The sequence below is a fragment of the Podarcis cretensis genome (assembly GCF_951804945.1).
Source record: "Podarcis cretensis genome assembly, chromosome: 4".
Classification (NCBI taxonomy): domain Eukaryota; kingdom Metazoa; phylum Chordata; class Lepidosauria; order Squamata; family Lacertidae; genus Podarcis; species Podarcis cretensis.
Window position 1 is genome coordinate 43553746 of NC_137173.1, and position 12881 is coordinate 43566626.

Here is a 12881-nt window from a genome sequence, read left to right on the forward strand (position 1 = left end):
GCCGATGACTTGTAGGTGGGGGTTGATTCTGACTGGCAAGCAGGCCCCTTTTCCCAGTGGTCGGATATCTTAACCCATCTTTGATTTCCTGAAGTAAGGATGACATGCAGCAGCAGAGCACATCCAATATGCATGCAGTCTCTGACCACAATAGGAATCTTGAGCCTTTATGGTGAGTTGAATTGTCCACCATCATCAGTGCTATTTACAAGATGAGGGAAAAGCTATGACAGAGAAAGATAACTCAAGAAGGAATTTTCAAATGCATGATACTAGCAATATGCATGATAATAACTAATGCTTGATAATGACAATTATTACATACTAAACATGAATGTGGGAATATAATGTCAGTTGCAGAGTACTGGAAGGTTTGATATATTTTTCATATAGTAAACAAATTAGCACCGTACTGCAAATTCTTCTTCACTGTTCTCCATCAATTATTGAGAAAAAAAAATTATTGTATTTGAAAATTTTCAGTGGAGACGGAAAATTTCCATTAAATTATCATGGGTCCAGAGCAGAATTTTTGTGGTGCTTGCCTTTCTTTTTAGATGGTAGAGAGATGTTTATGGGTGTCTCATTCTACAATAATCTAATGAGTGGCCAGTGCTCTGAAGTCTTCCTGGGTGGGCATATTTCAATCAAAGCCCAGGTAAAGATGTCACAAGGTAACTCCTCCTATGTCAGGCTTGGGGGATTCTCTCCTCCCTCAGTAGCATCAAGGATCAATGAAGAAACAAGAAAATTCATATTTATGATTTTATTCAGTCATCGTGGTGCAAGGCAAAGAATCCATTCCTTAACTCAATAGTGATGTTGCTCACTCTGAGCTCCTCTCCTTATTTCCACAGCAACAGAACTTGGCTCTACAGGGGACCTCAGGAGTCAATTGTCATTGAGCCCATTGCTCTTGAATTCTAATTGAGCGGTGAGTCCATGGGGATGGTGGCACTTTTATGTTCTCCAAGGATGTCTCTGCTGACACCTCTCCCCCTCCCCCTCCTAACACCCCATAACTTGGCAGTTCTGCTGTAATTCAATCCTGTCTCTCCTCTTGAAGAATCAATCCCCCACTCCCCCTCCTCCTCCGAGGGAAGGAGAGAAGGAAGGGGTGATCCCAGCCCTCCTCTTCAGTCCAGTCCCTGACATCCTATAGGCTTTTTCAGATGAGGTAGTGCAGTCAGCCAGGGGGGAAGCAGAGTGCTGGAAAAACATTTACTGGAGAGAAAAACGTTGGCAACCTTGCAATGATAAAGGAAGCTCACAACCTAATGCTGATCAAAATTCTAAAGAAGTTCTGAAATATCCTGAGAATGAAGCAAAAACAAACAAACAAACAATGGAAGTCTCTTTCACAGAGCAAGAAAACTTTCAAGAAACTAGAAGGCAGATTTCAGCACAGCAGCAACTTCACACATTCTGCACACTGTGTAACTTGCTTCAACGTTACTGTTAGAGCATTATTGCTCCTGATTTATCTTGTGAGCTACCCTGAGATCTTTTGAAGAATGGTTGTATATAAATCAAATCAAATCAAATCAAATCAAATCAAATCAAATCAAATAAATAAATAAATAAATAAATAAATAAATAAATAAATTGGAGCCTTCAATATTGGAACCATGTGGGAAACCAGATTTTTGAAGTGGTCCGTAGTTGATTGAGCTAATACTCACCCAACTATCTAATACATTTATTTCCTACTCTTCAAGAGAAAAACATGTTTAGGGGGGCTTACCAAGAAATCTAAACCAATAAGAAACAAAACCAAAACAATAGTAAATCAATAATAAATCAAGAGCAGATTGAAAATAGCAACAAAGTAAAAATAATTTCCACCACAAATTAAAAGCTTGAGGAAATAAAAACATTACAAAGAAGTCACCAGACAAATGTCCAGTGGGAAATCATTTTAACTAGGTGTCACAACCAAGAAGACCGTGCCCCCAGTTGCAACCAACCTCACTTCAGCTGGCCAGAGTAGATGGGTGTTTGCTAGAGAGAGGAGTAGTGATTAAAACCTGTAGATATATATTTGCAAAAGAACATTCACATGATTAAATACCACATGATTCCTGGTACTCTAAAAATGTTTGAAAAATGCCTGTAGTGGAAGAACAGTATGACAGAGTGTTATAAAGAACCTTTCAGAGATTCAGTATTGGAACACAGTATAGAGTTTCCTTCTGCTAGGCTGTGATCATTTACCAAGATATACTACATCTATTTTTCCTATATGCCAGCATATATATTTTTTTATAATGCACACAGATTTTTGCTCCTGCTTTTCATCCCTTGGCTAGTTATGCAGTGAAAGGGCTGCTCAAGCATTGCAAACTTTCTACCATCTTACATTGTCAAACCTCTTCTTCATTTTGATCTGAGCAATGGCCAAATCCAACTTAACAATAATCTTTCAATGTTATGTTTCATCTTGAATGATAGGGAATAGTAAGAGTAACACAGAATATATCCAGAATCGCATTGCTTTTTTTTAATCCATCATTCTGCACATTTCTGCACTCCACAAATACCTAAAGGTAATGCAGCCAAAATTTATCATGTGCAAAGCCCCATTCACATGTTGGTCATCTGTAGGTTACTCCATACAAACTGGAGAGGGATCACACTCTTTGGTCCACCTGCAATGCCACACCACTGCAATAGCTCCACCCTCTGATGATTGCAAACTTCCACATATGAGTGGCTGCTTTTGCTCAGAGACTAAACACAATTGGGAATCCTACACAAGTTCTTACACTCTCCACCCCTGTTTCCACCTGGCTCTCTCTCATTGCATTTAAATAATCATCTGCACACTTCTCCAAACGGGCTGCAGCCCTAACTTCTGGCCATGGGCAGTAGTCTATCATGATCCCCAGGGGTGCTCACTACTGAGGAAGCTTGATGGCCTAAGCAAGAGTAGGCTAGTTCGCTAAGTGGACAGGCAGGAGTTCCAGGTGTGGGTTCAGGACCATGGATAGCACTCTAGCAGCTGAAGCCAGACATACAGTTTCCTTTGCAACTGGGAGTTTTATAATGGGGGTAGGCAGTAAATGACTGGAGGCCCTACCACCCGAGTGCTCCCTTCTTCTGAAGCTGTTGACTTCTTTGAGGGGCCTCCAGCTGTGGGGAACTCTCCTCAAGACACTTTTGATCCCCTGAGGAGTTTGTAGCCCAGCCAGCAGAGTCTGTCTCCTCAAGACACAAGTGAGAGGATGCACACTTATCTGTCTGCAGGTCCACACTGAATGACAGGGAGCCAACATTATATCCAAAGCCCTGCCAGTCACATGAAGAGGTCATAGGGGTAAAATTGTCCATTTTTTGCTGTGCCAGCTCTAGGCCAGTGCAGTAAAGAAGCTTGATTGGTTCAATCTAGATTAGTTTAGGGATCAACAGAGCCTTGGCTATGCCCCCCCCCATCCTCTTCCTATCCACCAAACACCACACTTAAGGGGTTTGCACTGGCTTCCACCCACCTCTGCTTTCACCAGGCACAGCATGGACCTCTGTCACATCTGAAACCTCTGCAGCACTGAGCAGATCAGGAGTTGCAATGGCTCTGCCTGCTATTATGTGAAATGATGCTGTAAAATATTCTCTTTTACTTCTTTGTTCATCTCCAGTGACACTACAGACATTTCCACTGATGTTAGTCTGTATTTTGTTGATCTCTGCACATTGTATCTATGATAGTTCTTCAGCAATAATTTCTCTTCCTTATTTTAAACTGTTTATTACTTGCAGGGATTTGTAGAATTAAAAGAATCTCTAATCACATTTTCCTTAGGCTGCACCTATTTCTGCACCAACCTTCTTCATCTGGCAGACTCTTCTTAATCTCCTCTATTGTAATTGCTGTTGCCCCGTTTTTAACAGTTTATTGATTATTTTCATAGCACACAGCCTAGAAGCTGTTGAGAAAAAACATATACTAATAATTTATAATGAAAATGCTTCCTTCCTTAAACCTCACAATAGTAAGCTTGGAATACATACACATTCACCAGAGTCAAAACTAATTTATACATTTTCTTTCACACTGACTTTCCACTGAGTAGGAAGTAAAAATACATACTTTGGGAGTTGTAAAATATATAGCTGTTTACTCATGCGTGCAGAACAAATTACTTTTTGGTAGCCTGAGAATATTAGACTTTAGAATTGAAGGATATTTTGTGTAATCCTAAAGAATAATGTCAAATCTTCCCTCACTGGATAATTTTTTAAAGACAACAATAAGAAATTACTTTGCAGCAGTGATGCGTTGTTAAATTCAAGGCACTCGCATATTCCTGTATTCTTTTTCTCTTTTTACCCAGAGTTACCTGGATCACTTCTGTGAAAGATAATTTTCTTCGCTGACATCCTCCAGATAGTGTCTGCAGATTGTCCTGGGGAAAAAAGAATAAACTCCTATTAGTGGCGGAAGATGACTGTTCTTTTGCAATCAACAGTCTGAGAGAAATGATTTCCTCCCCCACAGTTCTTTGCCTAGTTTAGACTATTTGGAGCAATTTTTAAGGGGATGTCAGGTCTGTTTCTTTGTGCATCCCACAGTTAAGTGTCCTGAAAATTTGGGCTGAGATAGTAGCTGCTTTGTTAGTGGGGATTTGCTTGTGCCAGATCTCACCACGGATCAACCCCAGCACCTGTTTTTAATGCCATGTGTGAGGAAAGGTGAAGGAGTCATCCTATCTTGTGCATCAAGGTGTTGGTAGTCCAATCGGAAGAAGAGTCAGTTGGACCAGAAATGTCATTGCAAGGAGAGGATGCTGAGGATGCAGCGCTGTTCAGCCTGACAGAGTGGTACCCAATGTTCATGTGAGCTGTTGCATACACAATGTTTGCCTTATGTGACACCTGCCGATGAGGATGAGAGAGAAATTTGCACTTCTTGAACTAACAGGAGAACTATCATGCAGCTCTCCAGTGAAATTCATGTATCAGCAATCTTTGCAATGCAGTGCCAAAGAACATGTGCAGAAATGTGTGTATAAGAAACTAATGTACAATAATACATTATCTGGGGGGGGACAATTTATTGCAAAAAAATGCACATACTGTACAAAATATATATTGGGAGAAATATACACAAAAATGTGTACATTTTTTTTCATGCAAACTTTATAAGAAGTCTGCAAACATATGCAGGAATGAGACAAAGTGAATTTTGAAAAGATTGGAAAATGAGAAACCCAAACTGATGGTTTTGTGCATTTCTAGCTGCTAGGTGGTGTACATGGGGTATTAAGGGAGGGGTAGTACCTCCTGTGGGGGACACCTCACACTCTTTCTGGGGTAGTTTGCCCACTTTTAGTCCTCACCCTGCACTCAGCTCTCACTTGTGGCTCCTAGAAGCTGTCAGCATGCAACAGTGGCCACACCCTGGAAAATGGCTTCAACTGGCTGGCTAAACCAGGCGAGGGTGGCTAATGGCTCTCAAGCCCTTGGTGAGATAGGGACTTCCCCTGCATGCAAAGACAGGCTGTGGCAGATTGAGCAGACATGACCAATAGTTGGTCCAATGGTCAAGAAGGCAGTTTCTGCATATGCTGTAGAGGAAAGTGAGGGACAGATGGGGCTCATCAACCTGGGAAGGTAGCCAACCTAGGAAGAGGAAAACTCTGATACTAAACCTCCGCTGCTTCGTGGGATATACTCAGGAGAAGAAAAGGTTAAGGCTAAAATAATTCCAGTTGAATCCAAAGATGGTTGGATGGTGCCTAGTACACTTCCTTGTGGTAGCTCCAGCAGTCATGTTGATTTCCAAACATATTGTTCTGCTTTCCTTTGGACCACCATTAGCGAGGCTGTGTGTGGGGTCTTGTTGTCTGGGCATCTCAAAACCTCCATACTCACTGCTCAGGCTTTCACCCTGGGGAAGTCACTTCAGCGCTGGTAACACAGTGATTTGGCTTCATCCTCAGAGGTGCATTCCATTGTGTCTCAAAGCAGATGGATGCCCACAACAACAAATCACTAGGCAGAGTTATTTTAACTGGCCTCTGTATGAAAGCTGTGTTGCATGAGCTGTATATAAATCACCCTAAATCCAACAGTTCATTTTTAGGTAGCCCATGGATCTGGCAGTCCTTTTGAGGGGAAAGCAATGGGAACAATTGGCCCTGGCTGAATATACAAGAAGGAACTATCAAAACTGACAAATGTTTGGAGGGGGGAATGACATAGACACAGGATGCAGTGAGAAGGAAGTTGGGACACAAATGAACATTCAGACAACCTGAATCAGGCTATTTTTTGGACAGGATTCAGAAAATAATGCCTGGATCAACCAAGACATACAAGCATCTTTCAAAACATTTTATTTTTAAAGGTGAGAACTAAAAAAATAAAAATGGAGTATCAGAACCTGCACCTCTGAAGAAGAAGATGATAGTAGGGGAGACTTTCCCTAATTGGAAACAAAAGTAGAAAAGGGAAGGGATTTACAAGAAAACGGTTTATTGATTCAACATATTTTGGACCCTACTGGCTCTACTTCAGGGAAATTCAGAGAACAGGAATTTGAAACTCAGGTGTACTTCCTGTTCTGTTTCATACAATGTAAGTAAAGTGTGTTCTCCCTCATGGAGAGCACAGGTTGCGGGCAGGGCTGACAAGACACCTCACTGTTACTAGGGAAATGGTTTGGCCATCCTGTAAGCAGGGGCGGGCTGTTACTGGGGTAATTTAGATGTTGCCAATTAGTGACTGACAGCCCTATTTGTTAAATACAAGGCACGCAGCAACGGACGTCCTCTTTCACTGCATCCTTCGGATCACCCGCCCTCCCTTCCCTAATGTTAGGCTGTTTGCTTGACCTTGCTATTGCCTGTCATGGAGTCGTCTGCTTTGGGGCAGGGGCCTGGTAGGAATTTTGCCATTTGGCTGATTAGTGTGTGCCACTTGGTTTTCGCCTACCACATAGCAAATCGTCACAATTTGTAAGGTTTGCGGTTAGGCATTGGTCTGGAATTGGTTGCTGGGGGGGGTATGGATTCGGCTGTGCCTGCCCCCAAAATGCTGCTGCTGGTGAAGGGGTATGGATTTGGCTGTGCCTGCCCCTCCAAAATGCTGCTGCAGCTGCTGCTTCAAGGGTTTTCCGTTAAAGGAACCCAGGGGCTCCCCATGCTTTTGTCCGAAACCCCCTGGCAAGGGGCTAGGGCCACGCAAGCCCCTCGGAGCATGCTGGGGAGAGGTGAGGCATGGTTCCCAGTCCCGTCTCTCTCCCCAGGTGACTTACCCTTGCTGACTTCGTGGGGGGTGCGAATGTCAGAGCTGTCCCCGTGCGGGGGCAGTTAGTGCTACCAATGCCTAAGCAACCACTCACATAGCTGTATTTGAATAAAGTTGTGGCCAAAATTATGCCAAAAACCTTAAACAAAAATTAAGTGTCAATTGTGTTTTTCTTGGGGGGGGGTGTCTTGGGGACCTCGACGTGCAACAGCATAAGAAACAAAAGAAGAAGAGTATATGAATTTTGAATTTCTGTTCTCTGAAATTCCCTGCAGTAGTACCAGAAAGGTCTGAAACAATGGTTCAACCAAGCTTTTTTATTGTCTAACCCATTGTTTCCCCCTTTTGTTTCTAGCTGCTTTTTTAGGATTTCCATATATGTTGGACAACTTTTACCACATCAGATAAATAGAATCAGGACCCATACAGTAATTAAACCTTTTTAAAGACTTTAAAAGTACAAAAACAAGGCACAATGACTTTCCAGTAGCAAAGGGAAAGCTATTATATTTTGAACTGTGCTTCTGATTTACTCTAATACTTGGGATGGAGAAGGCAAAGGAATAGAAGCCTAAAGGACAGATGGTCAGGATGCATCACGAAACAGGCAGTCGAAGTGGTGCAGGCTATTGGAGAGGATGAAAGAGAGTTAAGTGGATTATACTAGAAACCTGGAGACTCACTGATGAATGGAGGCCTCTAAAGAGAAAGAAAGAAAGAAAGAAAATAGTAAAATACATGGAGCTCCTGAAGACATATGTAAGGAAGAGAAGAAAGGGCAAAAGTAGAAAAGAGGTGCTGGCAGGATAGAAAAATCTGAACCCATGAGAAGGCTGTAGAGACAAAAATCAGAGACTTCAAACAGCTTTACAAAAAAAAACAAAAAAAACCTGAAGGATCTTTCCAAAAGAAAGATAGTCACATGTGGTGCCCATTAGAGACTCTCCTGGACAGATATTGAAAACACACGAAGAATAAAGCAAAGAACTGAAAAGAGCACTTTGATTCCATATTATATTACTCACGGAGAAGGAAAATATCATTGTGCCTGCAGAAAAGACGTGATAGTGTCCAGATGAAGAATATTGCTCCACACAAGTTGCAAATCAGGATTACAACAAACATTAGAATTTTGGATCTGCTGATAGGGTTATTTCACTGCATAGCATAAACCGGTATGCTATAATCCGATACATGACATGCAAAGTTATATCTAGACATATGTATGTGAAAACTACCCTATTGTTTATGGGGATATTTCCTTCTCTCTGTAAAATGACAACAGATTTTCAAGACATGTAGGAGGTAAATGATATTTGTGAGGGCAGGATACAAGACGTAAGATAATTTTACATCATTCATGATGTAAAAATATAGAGACTTGGCTCAGTTATTAATGGTTTCTGCTACTGAAGGAAACAAGAAGTAAACATTGCACTTTTTAAAGAACTGTGTGTGTGTGTGTGTGTGTGTGTGTGTGTGTGTGTGTAACACGCACTTGCTAGTTACAGCCTTGCCATTTCACACGGTTTAAGGTTATTGCTTTTTAGAGTTCCCGATGAAGCTTACACCAAAGCTATGAATTGCAAAATGGAAAAGCATTCTGTGTCATTCACAGCAGAGTGGCGCAGCTCTATTGTTTATACAAAGAAGAGTGAAAATAACAGGAGATTTCCCCAGTATTTAAACAAGGCGAGCGATGGACTGTATTGTTTGGCAGCAATCTTTTCAACGTTTCTTCCATTCATCTCTGTAGTGGGATTTTTAAGTCATATGGGGAAAAAATGTTTTGGGTCTCCCAGTGCACACTTGCTTGCTGAACTTCTGCCTCATGCATTGGTTAATGGGTTGCTACTGAAAACGATTTCTTTTAAAAAAATGATTGTTTTCTAAAGCAAAGCACTAACCAGCTTGTCACTGCTCATTTGCATTGTAGTTTGCTCAGTGTGTAGTACGGGAGCCTGTGGAGGAGTCTTTTCAGCGGTGGCCCCACTGATGTGTGCCTTTGCCTTTATAATGTATTCATTATGGCAATGGATGAAGAAGATAGACCTCTTTTGTCAGGCTTTAGAAATGAAAGGTGTGATGGATGAAGTCTACTCTGATGCTGCTGCTATATCAGTTATGTAGGTATTTTATGTGGATGGATTTTAATGATTTTATATATTGTGGGGGTTGTTTGTACAGCACCCAGTGACAGCTGTGAGCAGTCATTGCAGAGGGAAAGGGGAGTTAGAGATGTTTTGGCCCAGTACAAAGAATACCTGTTGAGTGCAGATAGGTTCCCACCAGATTCCCAAAGAATCTTCTGTTTTATCTAAGCATTTAAAATTAAGTTCATATATTTCATGGCAGCCTTTAGTAGCTGAGTATCACAAAGTGTTATGGGTATCAAATGAGCCAGTGAATATTGTAAAGAGTTCCTGTAATATAAGTTCATCTGCAATAAGATCTGATATAAGCATGGCAAATGGTTCTATATTGCAATTGACATGGGACAAGGATGTGCATTGTTGTCATCAATCCTCTTTGCACTAGCGTTAGATGGTTGTGAAATTGCATCAAAAAAGTAATATGGATGGGGTAACTGAGCTAACGGAGATGAACTGCACAGCATTGGCTCTGATAGTGATATTGCCTTTTTAGGTATGTCATAGAGTGAAATAATGGCCCTCATGTCAGTGAACAAACTGAAAGAAACAAAGCCTGCAATAGCGGACACAAAAATGAGAAATAGAACAAGATCACTGCAGTAAGACATCCCTTCTTATTTAACCGCAGTAAGACATCCCTTCTTATTTAACTTAGGTATAGGTTGGATAAGAAGGAAACCGAACAGGAGGACTACTAAGGAGCATAGTAATCTTAAAACAGTAGCTGAAATAAAGTCGTCTCTGGGAGACTAAAGGGGCAAACTTAAATGTATGCATCACATTAATGGCTAAAAGGGAAATCTGATGCATGCTTACTGTGAAATATGTCCCCCTGCCTTCAATGGTTCTTACTCCCAGGTGTGTGTAATTAGGTTTACAGGTTAGAGGGAAACAGGGAGGGACACTAACCAACAACCTACCGCAATGAGTGTGTTACTGTATGGAAGAGAACAATGGTCAATAATAGCTGTCAACAAAATGATATTTAAAGCTGCTCTGCCATAGATTGTTTTGAAGGGTGTGAACATTTCATTGAAAATGAAGCTTGAAATGTTAAATAAAAGGCAGCCAGAACAAACAGGAATGGAAAAAAACATTACAGAAAGATGGATCAGCTTATGCCATGGTGCGAGCAGTCTCCGTGCTATTGTCACCATCGGGGTCAAGTAAAAAGAGACAAACAGGACCAATTCAGAGAAAGTTAGCATTTGTCTGTCAATACCCAGGAGTTGTTTTGAACAAAAAAAGTACATTACTTTTGCAACTAAATCATGGGTCAAAAGGAAGGTAAACAACACTTAAGGTAGAGCTAAACAAGATTTTTCCATTTGCAAAATGGTATTTGTGCATGGATGGCATTCTGTTGTATGCCTTGGTCCCAGCTTTCCGGGATTTTTATTTTCATATTTGCCATCTGTAGCATCGGGATTGCTCTAGCCCACAGTTTCAGATTTGGAATGGATTCCCAAAGGAGTCCCATGCAGATTGACTTTATTAGAAAAAAAAGTGTTTCTTGGATGGAAGATGAATTTATATATATTTAATGGCAGTATTTGAAAATGACGTTGACAGAGCATGTCATCAGTCTCCATCACAGTTGGCCTCTGGCTCACTCAGAAACACACTTCCTTGTTGTTCCTTGTTGATTTAATGTGCAACCAGTGTCCCAACTTCATCCTGTCAAATGTTTAAATATAAGCTAGAGCAGTCATACTGTCCTGCTCAATCACTTAGTGATCAAAGTTGGGGTGCCAATAGTTAAACCTGAGTTTCCAGGAAAGGGATACATGCAAAAAGATTTGTCCTCTTACGAAGACAAGTTTCTCATAAACTGATCTCTTTAGTCACTCAGAATTAGAGAACAGAATATAAATTTTCTTTTTCTAATTTAGGTGTTTTTCCTGTAAAGGAGAAGATACTTAACTCAAAGGTTATCAGTACTTTTAGTCAGCATATGATGGAATTATGGCAATCGTATTGTCAATGCAGAATCTTCATTGCTTTATGAGGTTGTAAGAATTGAATCACAGCACCCTGAATAGTAAATGTGTCCAATCCCCTTTTAAAGTCATCCAAGTTCCTGGCCATAGCTATATCTTGTGGTAACCATTTCCACAATTTAACTATGTATTGGATAAAGACGTAATCTCCCCAGGCCACACCAAGAGCATAGCGTGATTTGCTGGCACCCGGAGCAGGCGCAGACAGGTGCATGCCAGGCGAGTACAGGGGGTGGAGGGTGAATGGTGAGTGGCCTCTGGTAGTTTGCACAGAAGTGGCCTTCAGGCTGGAGAAAGTTCCCCATTTCTGCTCTAAGAGGAGGAATTACTCTGACACCCAAGATAATAGGGATTAATGGTATTCAGTATTCTACACAAAGCACTTTACATTGTGAGGGTTCAGGTTATAGTGTGTTTGCACAACACTGTTGCCTGGTAGATGATAGAAGGATAACAAAATTTTATTTGAATGGAGCCATTTATTGGGGGAAAAATATCTAATTTGTCACCAGTATCTCCTGTTGAGCCTTGTGCAGCCTTAGAGTTTTTCAAACTCCTCCTTTCCCCATACTCTTTGCATGGTTAATTATTCCCCAGATGTTTGAACTTGGGGAAAAAATTAGAGTTCAATATCATTTTGTCATTTGCAAGGCATCTCTTTGATGATCCATAACTAATTGTACTGTACTTGTCACACAGCAGATGTCTAGGTACAGTCCCATAAGCATACGGCTTTCTGTTATTACAAATGCAAGTATTTTCCTGCTTGACTTCTAAAAAATTTACTATTTCTTGTATAGCTGGTCATTAAGCACTGCTCAATCCATCATCAATTGATCATTCAGTCTTGCTGCTTTCATAAAGTCTTTGAACATGAAATTTAGCACTTGAGTCTCATATTCATCACCTTCAGATATTTATCCAGCCACCACTGGGGGCATGTCTCAAGGTGGCTTACCAAAGAACCCCCTCCTAATACATAAATGAGACAACAAACTATTCAGTGTGCAATCCATGCCCAGGACTGGGGAGAAAAAGATGGAAAGGAGTGATAGCAGCTTGGTGACTTTGTGGGAAACATTGGAGTTATTGGGTGAATGCTGTGTTTATGGATCCAGCATCACTTGAGCTCTGCGAGTGTAGCTTTCTCCAAATTGAAGTACAGAGTGTTTGAGGCCCAGGACATTCGCAGGGAAACCAAAATGCTTGTTTACAAAGCTATTGTACTACCAACCTTACCGTATGGTTGTGAAACATGGACCACTTATAAACGTCATCTCCAACTCCTCGAAAGATTACATCAATGGTGTCTCCGAAAATTTTTACACATCACTTGGGAAGATAGGTGAACTAATGCCAGTGTACTGGAAGAAGCAAAGATCACCAGTGTTGCAGCAGTGATTCTTCAACATCAACTTTGCTGGACTGATCATGTTGTGTGGATGCCTGATTATCGTCTTCCAAAGGAACTACTCTACTC